We start from the raw sequence: 18045 nt of genomic DNA on the forward strand, positions 1-18045 counted from the left end.
AAAGTACTCTTATAATTTTAAAAATAGGTCAAATAATATATTTGATATTTCTTTTCTTCCACTAAATGTGCTTTGTAACGTGATTTATTCTTGCGGGAGACTAAGTTGGTTATTACTAATCTAACAACTTATTTGTAATATTTTATTATTTAATTTACCACCACTACTTTGATTTTGGTGCTTCTTTTCTCTTTGGTTAACATTATCTTGTCCATCGAGGTGGCAAACGAGCCTAAATTTGTCAGATCAATCTGCGTAACTCGCTAAAAAAGGTGAATTGGACTAAAAAAATTAAAATTACTAATGAGCAAAAATCTGCCTAACTCACACCGCTTAAACTACGGAATTTAGTGGGGCGGGGCAAAATTCCCCATCGGACTTAGTTTTTTTTGGCAAGGCAATATTTTTGTAATTTTTTGGCTAAAATTCAACTTCCCCCAATTCAACTTACAAGAGTATGAAGATGAAAATTGAGTGTTTTGGATTATGTTTATGTTGCTTTGGAGACAATATTTATAATTATGTTTTGAATTATGTTTATTTTGCTTTGGAGACAATATTTATAATTATGTTTTGGATGAAAACTTGGTTTATAATTATATTTATTAGATATTTATAATTACAAAAACTTTAATATTTGTGAATATAAAAAATATAATTTTTTTATATCTTTAATGGGGTGGGGCGGGGCGGGGCGGGGCGGGGCGGACTTTCCCGCTTGCCACCCCTACTTATCCATATATTCTCTGAATTTCTTTTTGAACAAACCTTCTTTTCTTTCATTGCTTTTAATGATAAATTAATTTTTGAAAATATTCATTTCTAGTAAGGTCAAGGCAAGACTATAAGATAGGTCAACATTTATTTCTTAAACTTTTTTTTTATTATTTTAAGTTAGATCCACTCAATCCTATGACACATATTTAACCATATTGATTATCGAAGAATAAAATATAGAAGGTAAACATTGAAGACTAAAATCATAGTTAATGATATCTGTTTATACTCTGATCCAAAATATAAAGTCAGACCTAATAAAAAAGAAATGCCCAAACCTTAAAAGGAGGTCTCAACCCCATGTCCGACATTTTTAAAGAGGTCGGACACCGACAAAGGGGTTTAGCTCTACTTATCCAAACAAGTAACTGCCTCCAGATATCCCTCCGCTATATCTAGAAGGGAGATCTTAACAGAATTTCAAGATAAAGGGAACAATTAACCATTAATAAAGATAGAACTACTCCAACAAAAGTGGCTATCTATCCTACTATAAATACACTGATACCCCTCAAGTATATTCACGTTCTACTCTACTAAAAAGCTGCCTAAAGCCTTTGCTAATTTAAGCATCAGAGTCTCTTGCAGGTACCACCCCCACCTCCTCACGAGGGACTCGGACAGGCAGCACCTCGGCACCAACAAATCGGATGGTGCCATACTAAGGGACCTATACCTCATGTTTAGGCCCAAATCAACGTTTCAGGTGACCCTCAGAACATTGACACCATTGCCGGGGACTTGTAATTCACCTTCTAATAATGACGGACTATCAACATGAAGACGTCCATATGGCTTCTGAATCTGAAGCTGAGCCCCAACTGGAAGACAATGCCCTTATATTGCCTCCACCACACCAAACGCGTGAACCCCGTGAAGAAGGGCCATCAGAAAATTCACGTCCCAGGAGGGTCCATTCCAAAATTCACCATCCCGAAGATGAGAAACCCCCTCATACAACCGAGATCCTGGACCTAGTTCATGGTCAGGAAAATCGACTAGAACAGCTTGAACACGAGGATGAGTGACAATGGGAAGCAGAACAAGAGCTACAGAGAGAAGCAAGACGACAGAGGGAGCCAGAAGAAAACCTCCGAAAGCTGGAAGCTGACCTTCGAAACCAGACTAACAAGTCGGATCGGGAAGAAAGCCCCTTAGGTAGAGAAGATCTATTCACAGAAGAGATCATGAGGACAAAGGTTCCCAGGAATTTTAAAACACCCGATATGAATCTCTATGACGGGACAACTGACCCAAGACACCACCTCATCAACTTCAAAAGTAGGATGTACCTGCCTGATGCTTCCGATGCCACCCAATGTAAGGCCTTCTCGACTACTTTAACGAATGTGGCCATGAAGTGTTTCGATAACCTGCCACCCAGATTGATAACCAATTTCGACGACCTGGCCAGAAAGTTCTTAACCAGGTTCTCTATCCAAAAGGATAAAACCAAGCACAAGGCTTTGGAACAAATGCCTCTTTATGCTAAATTCATGAAGGAGTTGCTATCCTAGAAGAGGACTTTAAAGGGAGATGAAACATAATGATGACCAAGGAATATAGTGCAATTATTCAAAGAAATTTGCCAAGAAAAATGCAAGATCAAAGGAGTTTCTAAATTCCATGCACCATTAGAAATATACTCTTTAAAAAAGCCTTGTGTGACTTCAGAGCAAGTATCAATCTAACACCCTTGTCTGTGATGAAAAAGTTACAAATCAAAGAGGAGCAACCAATAAGGATAGCTCTACAAATGGCGGACAAATCACTCAAATATGCACATGGAATAGTTGAGAACATCTTAGTTAAAGTGGAAAAATTTTTTCTCCCAACAGATTTTGTGATTCTTGACATGGAGGAGGATGTAAATGCCTCTATTATTCTAGAGAGACCATTCCTAGCCACTGGAAGAACCTTTATTGATGTTGAAAAGGGTAAATTCATGTTGAGAGTGCATGATGAACATTAGTCTTTAATGTTTTCAAAACCATGCATCATTCAAGTGAGAAGGAGAATTGCGTGAAGGATAAATCAAGTGATCCAAGCCTCCAAAAATCCCTTGACATCAAACCTAAGTTTGGTATTGGGAGTGTATCACCAAATGAAGAAAAGAAAGTTCTCAAGAATGTACCTAGAGAGTGAAGAAACAAGAAGATCCCTATAAAAAATTTCTCACCAGGGGAGAAAGTGATGTTAGTTCACCATTCCTTGAAGCCATATACAGTAAACATGATTCTATCCCTTGAACATGTTGAACTCATAGATGTAGACAATGGAAGAAGATTCACAGTGAGAGGGGAGGAGTTGAAGTACCATGATCATCCTCCACCTTAGCAAGCATTAACCATCAAGCTAATGACGTTAAAAGAGTTCTTGTTGGAAGGCAACCCAACCATTGATAACCTTTTAGTTTGTCTTTAATTTTGTTTTATTTGAATAAGCGTTTGCATCACTTATTTGTTTTCACTAGATAACCATGATTATTCATATTTTCATCACCACTGTTTTTCTTTTTTGCTTGAGGACAAGCAACCATTCTAAGTTTGGTGTTGGAGGCTATGATCTACATAGCCTAGAAGATGATGAAGAGGGAAGTAACTCTATCCTTGAGCTTTTATTTCTTATATCTTGCATCTATTTTTGTTCTTAGTTAATAATTATGATTCATTCATATTTCATGCCACCTTATTTTTGAAATTTCTTTCACCCAACATCTTAAGCATGGAACAAAGAATTTTTGAATGAAAAAAGTTGAAGAAATTTTTTAAAATGGGGCAAGTAAGATTAAGAAAAGTGAAGATTCTGATAATGTAAGTATGTCATGAGGTTACATATTTGTGAAAAAGTGCATGGGGAGCTCTAAGACATGGAATGAAGTTTAAAGAAGTATTATGGAGGTTTTCAAAAAATCAATAATATCAAGAAGTAACGAGAAAAGAAAAGAAAGGAAAAAAAAACAAAAAACAAGGCCCAAGGCTCTGAGCACCACTGGTTAGGAAGGTAAAAAGGAATCAAATCTCAAAGAGTTTTTTTCCTAGTTAAGTACATGTAGTGTTTCTGTGTCAAGAAAAGAACATTTAAATTCAAAGCCAAGTGCAAATAACCTACATAAAAGAGAAGGCAAAGGCTCTAAGCACCACTGACTAGGAAAGTTAAAAAGAAAACGTGAATCCAAAGTGTAACACCCTATTATCCTAAGTCTTACCTCATGCCGTAAAGCAAAAGATAACAAAGTACCACAATAGTTTTAAAGCTGAACGATATCAAGATGTTATTGCTTTTTATAGTAAGTTCTTGATGAAATAAGGACAAAAACTTGATGACGGAAAAATTGCATCCGCACAAACTACCTGCAAGTATACCAGGTCGCATCAAGTAGTAAAACTCACAAGAGTGAGGTCGATCCCACAGGGATTGATGGATCAAGCAACTTTAGTAAGGTGATGAGTCTAGTCAAGCTAATATTGAAAGGAGTTTGGTAAAATTTAACTAACAGAATGTAAATTGCAAGAATTCTAAAGTGCTGAAAGTAAATGGCAGAATGTAAATTGCGAAAACGTAAATGACAAGAAACTTAAATTGCATGAAAAGTAAATTACATCAAATGTAAATGGGAATTGGGTGTTGGGAAATTAAAGGAAGCAGTAAATTCAAAGCAATTAAATGAAACTCAAGGCAATCAAAGTGAGAAATAACAGAGAGAAAGATTCATTAGGGATTGGAGATATCATAATCCATCATGAATTAAATGGATCTCAACTTCCTTCTCGATCATATGAGTAGATCTATGGCGGATTATAATTGATTGGATCCCAATTCCTTGACAACCCAATCTCTCTAATCACAATCAATCTTGCCAATTCCTTGATCTAATTGTCATGAGAAGAGGTTAAGCACATTCTCTTATCCATAAGCGACACAAATTCTCAAGACCTCAATTCTTCCCGAATAGTGTTGGTCAAGAGAATTGTGAAGGATATAGCTCCAATTCTAATGCTCATGATTCTCCTTGCGAGGCTCACACAAGCATTCAACATATTTAAACCCCCTTCCGGAGTGAGTGAATCTCAATCAAAACAGAAGATATCCTATAGCTACACAAGCGGATTGAGAAGAAGAAGATGTTCATTCATTTATAAGGATTACAATAGAGCTCCTTCCCTAATGAAATGGGGGTTTAGTTGATCATCGCTCTAAGAACAAGTGCAAGAAATTTAAATTGCATAAAAGTAAATTGAACGCAATACGAACGGAAATGTAAATGCGAAGAAGAAGAACTGTATGAAATTTAAATTGCATAAGAGAAATTAAACTCAATACAAGCTGAAGTGTAAAAATTGCATAAAAGAGAAGTGTATCTAAACTAAGAATCATATACTAAGCTCCCTGGAGTCTCTAATCCTCCAGCCTTCAGAGCCTTTTTCAATCTTCAAAAACTCTTCTATTTATACTTTTCTTCTCATCTTCAAAATGGGCCTTCAAGTACTTGGATGTGGTCCTTGGCCTTGATTGAAGCAGTTAGGAATGACTCTTGATGATGTTGACATTGGGATTAATTCACTAGACGTTCATAATCTTGCATGGTGCCATTTGGAATGAAATTGGCCTGGGCGTTGATGGCTAACGTTGGTGGGCACTAACAGTGGCCAACGTTCCTTTTAAAACCATTGAGGAATGTTTGTGGCAACGTTTGTGCACCAACGTTACTACCAACGTTTGCCTGGTCATGCGTACGCGTCAAAGCTGTTTTTTTGCCATTTCACGCGTGTGCGTCGCCTACGCGTACGCGTCACAACAAATTTTCCAAGGATTTTATCGAAGATGTTGGTGAGCAACGTTTGAGGCAACGTTTGCACACCAACATTGGCATAGTCACACGTGCGCGTCACCCACGCGTACGCATGGATTGCCAATTTCCATGCCCACGCGTACGCGTCGCAGCAAATTTTTCCAATTCTAAATTGACATTTTATCGAAGATGTTGGTGGTAATGTTTGTTCACCAACGTTCCCAACAATGTTGGCACCCTTTCAATTAACGTTGCCAGCAACGTTGGTGAGCCAACTTTGGCCACCAACGTTTAATATCAAGCCTTAGAACGTTGCCAACAACCACCAACGTTGCTTGCCTCCCTTGAGCCAATGTTTGTGGCAATGTTGGTGGGCCAACTTTGGCCACTAACGTTGCCATCTTTGCTTCTTCCTTGCCCTTCCTTTGCTTCTTTCACCTATCATCAACCAAACAAATACATCAAAGTCTTGCCATAATCACAAGATTTTTCATCATTCATAGCATCAAGTAAATCTTGCATAAATCTCATAAAAATGCACATAATTAACCATGTTTGATTGAATCAAGATATGCATGAAATTCTCATCCAAATACTTACTTATTGCCAAAGAAATGCATGAAAACCAAGTAAAAACAAATGAAAAAGGCTTGTGAAACTAGCCTAAGATGCCTAGGCATCATACGATAATATATATAGAAGGAAATAATAATACTAGAAGTCCGATGAAGAAATAAAGCTCAAAACAGAGATACAAAAGCACGAAGCGTTCACACGATCAACTAAAAGCGCAAAGGATAAGATACACAAGATAAAGATACAAGATCATAAGATATATAGATATATATGTATAATATCCAAAAGAATACTAGCCTCAGCTCGCGAAGTTTAGGCCGACTAGTTAATACAGACATAACAAAGTTTTTGGAAATTTAAAACAGTCACATCCTAACTCTATAAGTAAGCCTCCAAGGCATCAAAATACAAAATACAAAATGTGAGAGATCTACATAATTAAAATCAAAATACAAAATATAACAAGTGATCCTCTGCTCTGTCACTATTCCGTAACTCACTGAGGTGGGTTACGACCTGCATATGAAAAACATCAACAACATATGGTATGAGAACCGGAGGTTCTCAGTATGGTAAAAGTGCCCAATATATAAGATATAAAGTTCTGAGATGCTAAAGAAAATCCTAGAACTTCACATCGATATAGATATTCAAACTTAACGAAATGTAAAATATAAACCATAAATAGGGTATTCTAACTTAGGGGATTTCTAACCAACATAACACTGCTGTCTCACAGCCTTCGCCAGCCTAACCTCCATGCGATTCCATTGCCACCACCTACTGAGCCTCTTCAATCCCAGCAGAAAATACAGGTATTGCAAACAAGTAAAGCACAAGTAAAGAACATATACAACAAGTAGAACAAATAGCAAGTAGGCATGTGATTCATTTAAGCATAATAGAAGTTAAGCAAAGCAAACAAACATATAAAAGATGCATATGATGAATGTCTATCCTAATTGGCTCGTGATATCACTTGTCGGTCTATAAATACCAATCCAACACATCCTTTAAGATGTAGCCTTTCTGCCACATCAAGGATATAGTACCCTGCACACTATTGTTCTGTGGATATAGTGCCCAGCACACTATCGTTCCGAGGATATAGTTCCTGGCAAACTTGCATGCTCATTCCAAGGATATAGTGTCTGACACACTCTTGTAGTAGAGAAGGTTATGCGAGCGGGATACCACCCCAGCCCTCACATCTCAACGTAAGCAGGATTAACTACCGTCCTTACGCCGGTGCTGCGACCTCGACAAGCGGGATTCACTACCATCTTTGCCCGAGGCGCATAGCGACTCAACAGTCTCAGTATGAAATAGTATATAACAATAGTCCTCAGTGATCACTTCAGTACTCATCAAATTCTTTCATTCAACTTCGAGTCCCAAACTCGTCTTAAACATCAGTCCTTAAGTCCTCAAGTCCTCAAGTTCAACATCAATATAGTACTCCATCACAATGCCCAACTTGTTCATTCTCAGTACTTCAGAAACCTAAGTCTCCGCCTTCTAAACTCATAACAGAAAATCACTAATTTAAATCACTAATTCATCTTTACTAGTCTTAGAGTCTGATTACTAGCTAAGAGTCTTAACGAGAAGTTAGAGAAGTTTGGAAAGCTAGAGAACCCTTAAAAGTGAAGAAAAATAAGTTTTCAATAAAATAAGATTTTCGCGTACACAAACCTCTGTCCATGTAAGCACAAGGTTGAAAATGGGTGGTTGCGTACGCGACACCTCCCTCACATACGCGAGTATCCAAAACAGAATGGAATCCTCGCGTCGCGTGTTAAAAACTCGCGTACGCATACCTAAAAAATACATGCCCGCGTACGCATGCTAGTGCCTGCGTACGCGAGAGCACCTGGTAGTGGCCAATGCTCATGTCGCATGCACAAGTCCGCGTACGCATGCCTTATCAGACTTAGAAAACTTTTAAAGTTGCAAAATTTCAGATTTTCATACCAAACTTCAAACGCGCATAACTTTTTTGTTTTGAAATATTTTCTTTCCGTTCTTTGAATGTTGTAAAGCTCTCTGACACAAATTTTATTTAAATGAAATTTTATCAAAAACAAAGGTTTAGAAGCCAAGTTATGCCTTACCAAAGTTCATCAAAATTAAGTTTTACAAAATGTGACAAGTTCTCAAGTTCTCTAGTTTTTCCAAAACTTCCAACCAATACCAAACCAAAACCATTCAAAACAACCCAAGTATCCATAGTAGACACTCTCAATCCATTTCTCATTTATTCACTATCAAAACCACTTAATTTTTACCAATCTACTTAAATTCCTATCAACCTCATCATCATAAATCATCATCACTACAATCCAAATCCATAATCATTCTTATTCATCAATTCAATCAATAATCAAAACTCACTATTCACCACCATTTAATATCAACATCAACCACAAGGTTCCACATCCAATACCATCATCAACATTTATCATCAAACATTAACAATCACCATCATAATTCATGAAAATCATCACAATCATTAATAATCATCATACGTCATTAACAATTCATACTTATCCTAAGGTATACTAGCCTAAGGTTCACGAAATATTACATATTATATAGAGAAAACTGAAATCATACCTTAGCCAATTTTCACACAACCCAAAACTTGAGTTCCAAGAAGTTCAACAAGTTTAAAGCACCAACACCACTTCCAAAACTCACAAACTATCAAGTTATACACATATAATAGACCAAAATGAATATCTAGGGGTTCACAAAATACCAAACCATAAAGGGTTAAGAGCAAGCTTACCTTACCCACAGAAAATGGGGATGAAACACAATAATTTTCCACTATTGGTTGGCACATAAACAACCAAATCACAAAAATCTACTCAAAACCATAACCTATATTTTTGAAATTATTAGGGCTAAAAAATGGAGTGGAAAATTCAAGTTCTTGCTTACAATTCCTAGCTAGAACTGATGGGTTCAGTGAGAGTTTTGTGTGGCCACAAACAGAACGCGAATCGGAGCACCGTAGCTCAATATACAAGCAAATGAAGGTGAATGTGAATAGTGCTTCTTCTTCTTCCTCTGTCTCAATTCTCAGCTGCTAGGGCTTATGTTTAGGGTGTTATGAAGCTGAAATGGCTTCATAATGAACTTATATAATGTTGGGCTTGGGTGCAATTTGGATCCGGTCCAACCCGTTAGCATTTTTTGCCCGTTTGGCCCAACTTTGGGCAAAACCTTTAAAATTAGTGCCCGGTTTTTAATTCTAAATATTTTTCTAATTTTTTCTACTTTTTTATTACTCTCTCGTAGTACCGGACAGACTTAAATTGGTACTACTGGCTAATTTACCGGTATGCATTTTTGCACAATTTTCCGCAGAAAATCACATTTTCCCACTCGGAAAAATTTACTGAATTTAAATCTCACCGTTAAATTTTAAAATTAAGACTTCTAAATTTTAAACCTATTTTGGGCGATTAATTTATTATTTTATATTATCTAAACAGTTGATTTTAAGTTATGGTTCTTACACAAAGAGTTCCGCAGTCAAGTACTTATGGTGTTTTTGTGTCAAGCTAAGCTTGAGACAAAACATTTAGAGTCACGACTAGGCTTAAGGTGTAAAGAACCCAATAAAAGAAAAGGAGAAGCTGTCTTCAAGGTGAAATTATATAAAGAAACCTCCATAATATCATCTGAATGGAATTCTTAAGTTCTAGACTTTCAATGGTAAGCCCAACAAGCACTGGAATCCATACATGATCACACAATTCGGAGTTCACCCGATCACTTCACTCATTAAAATATCAAGCAATTCTTCAACCCACTCCAATTTAGTGGACTTTATGCATAATTTTTTCTTGCTTCGGGACAAACAAGATCTTAAGTTTGGTGTTGTGATGCATTTGCATCTTTAGTAGTTTTTCATTCTTAATTTCAGTCTATAAGCTAATGATTCTTGTTATTTTAAGTAATCAATTCATGGTTTAGTGTATATTACTTTGAGTGTGTGAATTTCTTTTGTTACAGGAGAATCTTGAAAGAAATCAAGCAAATTCAAGAAGGAAGAAGAGCAAGCATTAGCAACAAGCAAGAAAAGGATGGAAGGAGATAAACAAGAGGAGTTTTTTTTTCTAAAGACATAGCTCCCAGGGGATACCACCTTTCCATGCACCTCACGCCTTCAGCCTTGTGCCTCATGTCCCCCTTTGGTATGCCTCACACCTCTCTTCTTGTGCTTTACGCATCACAACAGAGCCAACATGACTCCACGTTCATCTACTGTGCCTCATGCCTTAACCATGCACCTCACGCAAGCCATTGATCTCACCTTCAGGGGCTGCCCTTCCTCCATGCGCCTCATGCCCCAGCACACACGCTTCACGCATGGCTTCATGCGCCTCATGTAGCAACCAAACAGAGGCCCCCAACTTTGGGCTTGCGCTTCACGTGGATCCCCATGCGCCTTACGCACCATCATGGGCCACTCTTAGGATTGTGGTTCCTTTCTAAATCTCTCACTAATCTCCAATCCTTTAAAGTACCTAAGTTGATGATTAAAGCTTAAACACAAGGCCCATAATTTGAAGCACTGATTGACAATTATGAAGAATTATCGACGGCTTTACTTGGATGAAAAACTATTGAAGGAACATTAATTATTAGTTTAGATTTGATTTGGTTTTAATTTGGTTTTGTTTGAATTCTAAAATAATTAGGTTTAGCGTTAGTATTTATGGTGGAGAAATACTCACGTGTCTCTCGCTTCTCTATTCTCTGGCTCATAGCCATTTTTCAATTTAGAATTTTATTTTTCTTTGCATCATAAGCAACTAATCTCCTTTGTTAAGGTTAGGAGCTATGTTCATTTTTTTATGGATTATTAATCTAAGTGTTTTAATTTATTTGAGGTTTATGCTTTGATCTATTTTATGATAGAGTTTTCATTCTTCATCCCTAAAGATTTAGAATTGTTGAAAAACATTCTAACTCCGTTTTGAATTTTAAATATTGTTTTGGAAAAAGTAATATTGGAATTAGCTTGTGATGGTAATCAGTGGCTAAGAGAAGGGGGTTGAATCTTGGTCTCCTTTTAATTTTGCTTGTAACCTAGCGTTATGTTGAGAACTATGAGTAGAACACAAGAGAGTCATTGATTTTTTCTCCTGATATGGTAGGAGCCAGAACAGAGTTGCTTGCAAGAAGTGTTATAGTGAAATTTTGTCTCCTATACTGCAGAACCAGAAACAGAGAAGAGAATAGAAAATGACACACAGATGTATCCTGGTTCGGCTACCCAGTGCAATGTAGCTTGTATCTACTCTCTGTCACAACAGTGATGGAATTTCACTATCTTTCAATCCAAATTACAATCACCAATTCTCCTTAGGACTCTTTCTATCCAATCCTATTTGGGACAAGTCCAGTTTCTAACCCAAACTGAACTTGACTAGGACTCACCCTACCTTTCAACTGCAAAATGCTAACCCAACATATAAGAAAATTCCCTCAGGATCATGACAACAAAACAGAAATATATACAAAGAATTTATGAGATAACTATAGCTTTTTCTCCAAGTGTAGCTCTCTGTCTTTTTCCACTCAACGACTTTTACATACAAACCTCACCAATTTTCTTTTCACCATTGAAACTCAGACATAATAAACTGAGAAAAAGAAATACACAATAAAAACCATGAAGGAGAATGATGTGAAAAATCGTGATTCACACTTTTCACAACTCCGCACAACTAACCAGCAAGTGCACTGGGTCGTCCAAGTAATACCTTACGTGAGTAAGGGTCGATCCCACAGAGATTGTCGGCTTGAAGCAAGTTATGGTCATCTTGTAAATCTTAGTCAGGCGGATTCAAATGGTTATGAAGTTTTGATAATTAAAAGATAAATAAAACAGAAAATAAGATAAAGGTATTTATGTAATTCATTAGTGGGAATTTTAGATAAGCGTTTGGAGATGCTTTGTTGCTTCTGAACCTCTGCTTTCCTATTGTCTTCTTCCAATCATGCGTGCTCCCTTCCATGGCAAGCTGTAGGATCCTCTCGGATGAAAAATACCAGGTACGATCTCTGCACGGCTAATCAACTGTCGGATTTCTCGTATCGGATGAAAAATACCATGTACAGCTACCGTACGGCTAATCATCTGTCGGTTCTCGCTAGCGTCGGAATAGGATCTCTATATCCTTTTTCACACTATCACTGCACCCAACATTCACAAGTTTGAAGCTCGTCACAGTCATCCCTTCCCAGATCCTACTCGGAATACCACAGACAAGGTTTAGACTTTCCAGATCTTAGGAATGTTGCCAATGGTTCTAGTCTATACCATGAAGATAATAATATCACGGACTCGGTCCGTGTATTAGATACCCAAGAGAATATACTTCGGCTGTTGTCCAATGACTACGTTGAATATCATGTAGACCGCTTGTGGTTGTCAGGCACGCAGATCTTGGCGAAGCGAGTAACGAAGATAGTGGGTGATTGTCACGGGTCACCCCTTCATTCTAACTTAACTGAATTAAGTACAAGAGTATATCTTGGAGAAGAAGTGGGTGTGAATTGAAAGAAAAATAATAGTACTTGCATTAATTCATGAAGAACAGCAGAGCTCCACACCATAATCTATAGGGTGTAGAAACTCCACCGTAGAAAATACATAAGTGAAAAGAGGCCTAGACATGGCCGTGAGGCCAGCCTCTGATGACAGGGCATTTTGGCCAGTTTCACTGACCTTTTCTTTACTGTTTTTAAGGTAGTTTCATGCATTTTCTTAGGAAATAAGCTAGTTTTGGGTAGATATTCACTTACATCTTGATTCAAGCATACATTGTGTACTTTACATGATTTCATGAGAATTTTGCATGAATTATATGATAAATTGGATGATGCATGATCCCATGATTAAGAGCAAGACTTTGATGCACTTTGTTTGATTGATTTCAGGCCAAAAGAAGAAGAGAAGAGCCACGTTAGTAGCTACGTTAGTTACACTAACGTGGGCACTAACGTGGAAGGAAGGAAAGCCACAACGTTAGTGAGAAAAGTTAGTGGCATTAACTTTGAAGAAAGGAAATGGAGCCAACGTTAGTGACACTTAACATTATCACTAACGTTGGACCAAGCTCATAAGTGGCCACATTAGTTGCCACGTTAACTTAGTTAACGGGGCCTCTAACGTTAAGAAGTAAAGGGGAAGCCAACGTTAGTGACATTCAACTTTATCACTAACGTTGGCCAAGTCACAATAAGCCACGTTAACTCCCACGTTAACCTAGTTAACGTGGAAGCTAACGTGAAGAAGGGAGGTGATCGCCAACGTTAGTGACACCCAACATTGTCACTAACGTTGGAATGAGCCACACAAGCCACTATGAGCCACGTTAACTCCCACGTGGAAGTTAACGTGGGCAAAAGTCCCATTATGCAGAAGTAGTGGGTTGCCATTAAGAAGCTTGAGGCACAAGTTGGATATCTATCAAAGCAAATCACTACCCACAATTCTCTCAGTGATACCATGGCAAACCCAAGGGAGGAATCAGAAGAACAAAAAAAAGAGGCACCCATACCAAGTGAGATTTCTATGAAGAAGGAGGAGGTTATGAGAGTATATAAGCCTGAGGCTCCATACCCACAGAGGTTACTAGTGGTGACAAAGGAACATGCAAACTTACTCCCAAAAGACTCAATGCAACATCATGTAGAAGAAAGGGAGGAAGTCAATCAAGGGAGTCCACACTCCAAGGAAACAGAGAGTTGCATAGAGGGTGAGTTCATTGAACCACCAATTCAAGAAGTTCTTGATGAAGAGGATGTTCCAACCATCATACAATACCCAAGTCCTGAAATTAAGGTGGTAAAGGAAATCAACATGAACACTAAAAAAAGGATGGTGACCAAGAAAAGAAGGACAATATTCATGAAGAAGAAAAGGTCAACCAAAAGCCATCCCACCCTACCCCAACAAGCAAGTTTACTCAAGCTAACAACAGAAGAAGGCTTGTTGGGGAGAGGCACTCAAAACAAGGGGCATTAACTGGCTCCTCTTTCCTCTTGAGGTCATTCCTCTTAACAAACTGGAAGAAGAGGAAGAAAGTCGTGAACAACATGTCAAGCTAATGACATTAAAAGAGCGCTTGTTGGGAGGCAACCCAACCGTAGGTAACATTTCCTTGCTTTGCTTAGTTTACTTTCAATAATTTGGCATATGATTGCACTCTAAGTTTGGTGTTGCCATGCAACAATTTGAATTTCAATCTTTACCGGGTACTTGCAACATTCTAGATTGATAGTGGCACACTAAGTTTGGTGTTGAGGTGCTGGACACCAAGGTCTCAAGAAAAGAAAATAAATAAACTATGTGCCTGTGGTGTGTATGTATGGGGGAGAGACTTGAACAAGTAAGTCCTTAGGGGTGCTTCAACACCTAGCACCTTGAACCAACTGGTTCGGGAGTGTTGGCTGAAAGCTTATTTTAAAGAGTTGCCCCCTTACGGAGCACTTAGCTTAAGAACAAAAATAAGCCCTGAAATGACAACAAAAGGATCAATGAATAAAAGTCTCATGGGATGCAATCACAGTGAGTATTCTAGGACATGATAAAGGTCTGAAAGCCAGGAATGAACCTAAGTTGCTATGCATGAAACCACCATAAAACCAGGGACATGACTTCCACAAGAATGACTCATTTCTCTTGGCATTCCATTCATCATTCTCTTGTTCCAGTACTTGCTTAGGGACAAGCAAGCTTTAAGTTTGGTGTTGTGATGACAGGGCATTTTGGCCAGTTTCACTGACCTTTTCTTTACTGTTTTTAAGGTAGTTTCATGCAGTTTCTTAGGAAATAAGCTAGTTTTGGGTAGATATTCACTTACATCTTGATTCAAGCATACATTGTGCACTTTACATGATTTCAGAAGAATTTTGCATGAATTATATGATAAATTGGATGATGCATGATCCCATGATTAAGAGCAAGACTTTGACGCACTTTGTTTGATTAATTTCAGGCTAAAAGAAGAAGAGAAGAGCCACGTTAGTAGCTACGTTAGTTACACTAACGTGGGCACTAACGTGGAAGGAAGGAAAGCCACAACGTTAGTGAGAAAAGTTAGTGGCATTAACTTTGAAGAAAGGAAATGGAGCCAACGTTAGTGACACCCAACATTGTCACTAACGTTGGAATGAGCCACACAAGTCACTATGAGCCACGTTAACTCCCACGTTACCCTAGTTAACGTGGAAGCTAACGTGAAGAAGGGAGGTGATCGCCAACGTTAGGGACACCCAACATTGTCACTAACGTTGGAATGAGCCACACAAGTCACTATGAGCCACGTTAACTCCCACGTTAACTTAGTTAACGTGGGCAAAAGTCCCACCTGGCAGCCTGACCATGCATTCTTCAAACACGTATAACTTGAGCCACAAAGCTCTAAATGAGGTGATTCTAGTGGCATTCGAAAGTAGGATTCCAGAGCTTTCCAAGCATATATGGCACTATATGGTTGATACTAAATTTGAGGGAGAAAACCTGCCCCGAAAGTTAAAAGATGAACATGGTATCAACCTGTAGTAAGGCCAGCTGACCTCTTCACCTTCCAAGAAGTGTAACTCAAGTTGTAGAGCTCCAAATGATGCGCTTCCAACAATATATAATAGTATGGGGTGGACACTAAGTTTGAGCTTCAGAAACTGGCAATAATAAAGCCATGATCGCTAGCGTTATTGACACTCAAGTTTTTCATTAACGCTAGCAACTATGCCAGCGACCATGTCCACTTCAAAGGAGCATAACTTGAGCTACAGAGGTCCAATTGAGGTGATTCTAGTTGCGTTAGAAAGCTGATATTCAGAGCTTTCCAACGATATATAATACTCTATAGTGGGCATGAAATTGGAGTACAAACAAGAGGTATCTTTTAAGCCCCAAAAACACCAACTGGGCAGCAAGTGCAACGTTAGACACAATAACTTTAGCACTAACGCCACACTTGTAGCGTTAGTGTGGCTAACTTTAGCACCAACTTTAGCACCTGGACCTCAACTTGACTCACTTCTCTCTCAAGTCCACTTCAAAGCTCAAGCAAGCAAGCCCACAAGTATCAACCAATCAAGGCCACAAGAAGCATCTAGAATAGGAATATTCATTTTATTGTAATTTGCTTTTAATTTCATTTTTGTAAATTAGGAGAGCCTATATAAAGCCCTTAATCTTTACATTGAAAACAAGCTGGGAAAAGGGGGAAATTCTGGAATGGGGATTGAAGAGGGGTCCTCAGACTCCCTCCCCTCATACACTTTTCCTTCTCTTTCTTTTAGTTGTAATTTTCATTTATGAATGTTGAATTTTCAATTTCAGTTTCAATCTTCATCTTTACTTTTCTGCATTTTTTTTCTTTTCTATTTTTGTAGAGCAATCATCAACTAACTCTTTACATTGGGTTAGAGAGCTCTATTGTGATTCAATGGATTAAGTGTAGTTCTTATTCTTCTTCTTCTTTCGTTCCTCTTGATTTTACTAGAGAGCTTTCGATCTTCATCTAATTGGGTAGTAATCTTGGAAAAGAAACTATTCATACTTGGATCTCTTCTGAACCTTGAAAGAGGAATGAAGAGATCATGCTAGAAATGCTTTCTCATGCTGGACCAAATTGGGTGTGGATGGATATGTGACTATAATCCTTCCAACACTTGATTTGGGAAATGCATGTGGTATAATCAGTGACCATACTTCATCTCTTCTCATGAGCAATTGACCAAGGAATTGGCTATTGATCAAGATTTGAGAGATTGAATTCTAAGAAATTGGAATTCGATCAATTAAGATTGCCAAGGAGATCAATGAATGCATTGATTGAGGAAGAGATGAGAATGAACTTGATCCGGAGGATTGCAATATCTCTTGATCCCAATGTTCATTTTATTTTTATTTCTTACATTTACTTTTCTTGCCATTTTACTTTTCTGCACTTTATTGCTTTCTTTACTTTTATGCCATTTACATTCCCTTTTTACTCATCATCCAAATCTGAATCGTCTAACTAGGATAATCAATTAACTATTGATTGCTTAATCCGTTAATCTCTGTGGGATTCGACCTCACTCTATTGTGAGTTTTACTTGACGACAATTCGGTACACTTGCCGAAGGGGAATTTGTTGAGAGACAAGTTTTCCGTGCATCAAGTTTATGCATAAACTTGATGCACGAAAATCTTGTCTCATAACAAATTTCCTTCGGCAAGTGCACCGAATTTGTCGTTAAGTAAAAACTCACAATAGAGTGAGGTCGAATCCCACAAGGATTGATTGATCAAGCAACTTTAATTAGAGGAATGTTCTAGTTGAGCGAATCAGAAATTGAGTTGAGAATTGCAGAAAGTTAAATGTATTGGATGAAGATCGAAAGCTTTCAAGTAAAATCAAGAGAAAAGATAGAAGAAGAATAATGAAAACTAGTATTGATCCATCAAATTACAACAGAGCTCCCTAACCCAATGAAAGGGGTTTAGTTGTTCATAGCTCTGAAAAGTGAAAACAAAGATGGAGAATACATGATGAAAACTAGAAGAGCAGAGAAGTAAAATACAGGAAGTAGTTCTATGCTATTTTCCAACTCCTCGCTTTTGGTTGAGTTAGTTTTACTGCGAAGGTTGTGGCTGGGAATTTGCTTGAATAAATAGCCAATTTGTGTCTCAAGCTTCTTGATGGTAGCATCCTGATTTTGCATATTTGACTGCACTTCCTCTCTGAATGCTTTACTGTCCTAGATATCCTTGCATATGCCTTCAAGTAGATTTTCAATCCTTGAGATTCTTTCATCAAATGATGATAGGTCGGGTTGAGGAGGGTTGTTCTGGCCTTGATATGAATGTGGAGAGG

This window comes from Arachis ipaensis, chromosome B08 (genome assembly GCF_000816755.2).
Source record: "Arachis ipaensis cultivar K30076 chromosome B08, Araip1.1, whole genome shotgun sequence".
Lineage (NCBI taxonomy): Eukaryota > Viridiplantae > Streptophyta > Magnoliopsida > Fabales > Fabaceae > Arachis > Arachis ipaensis.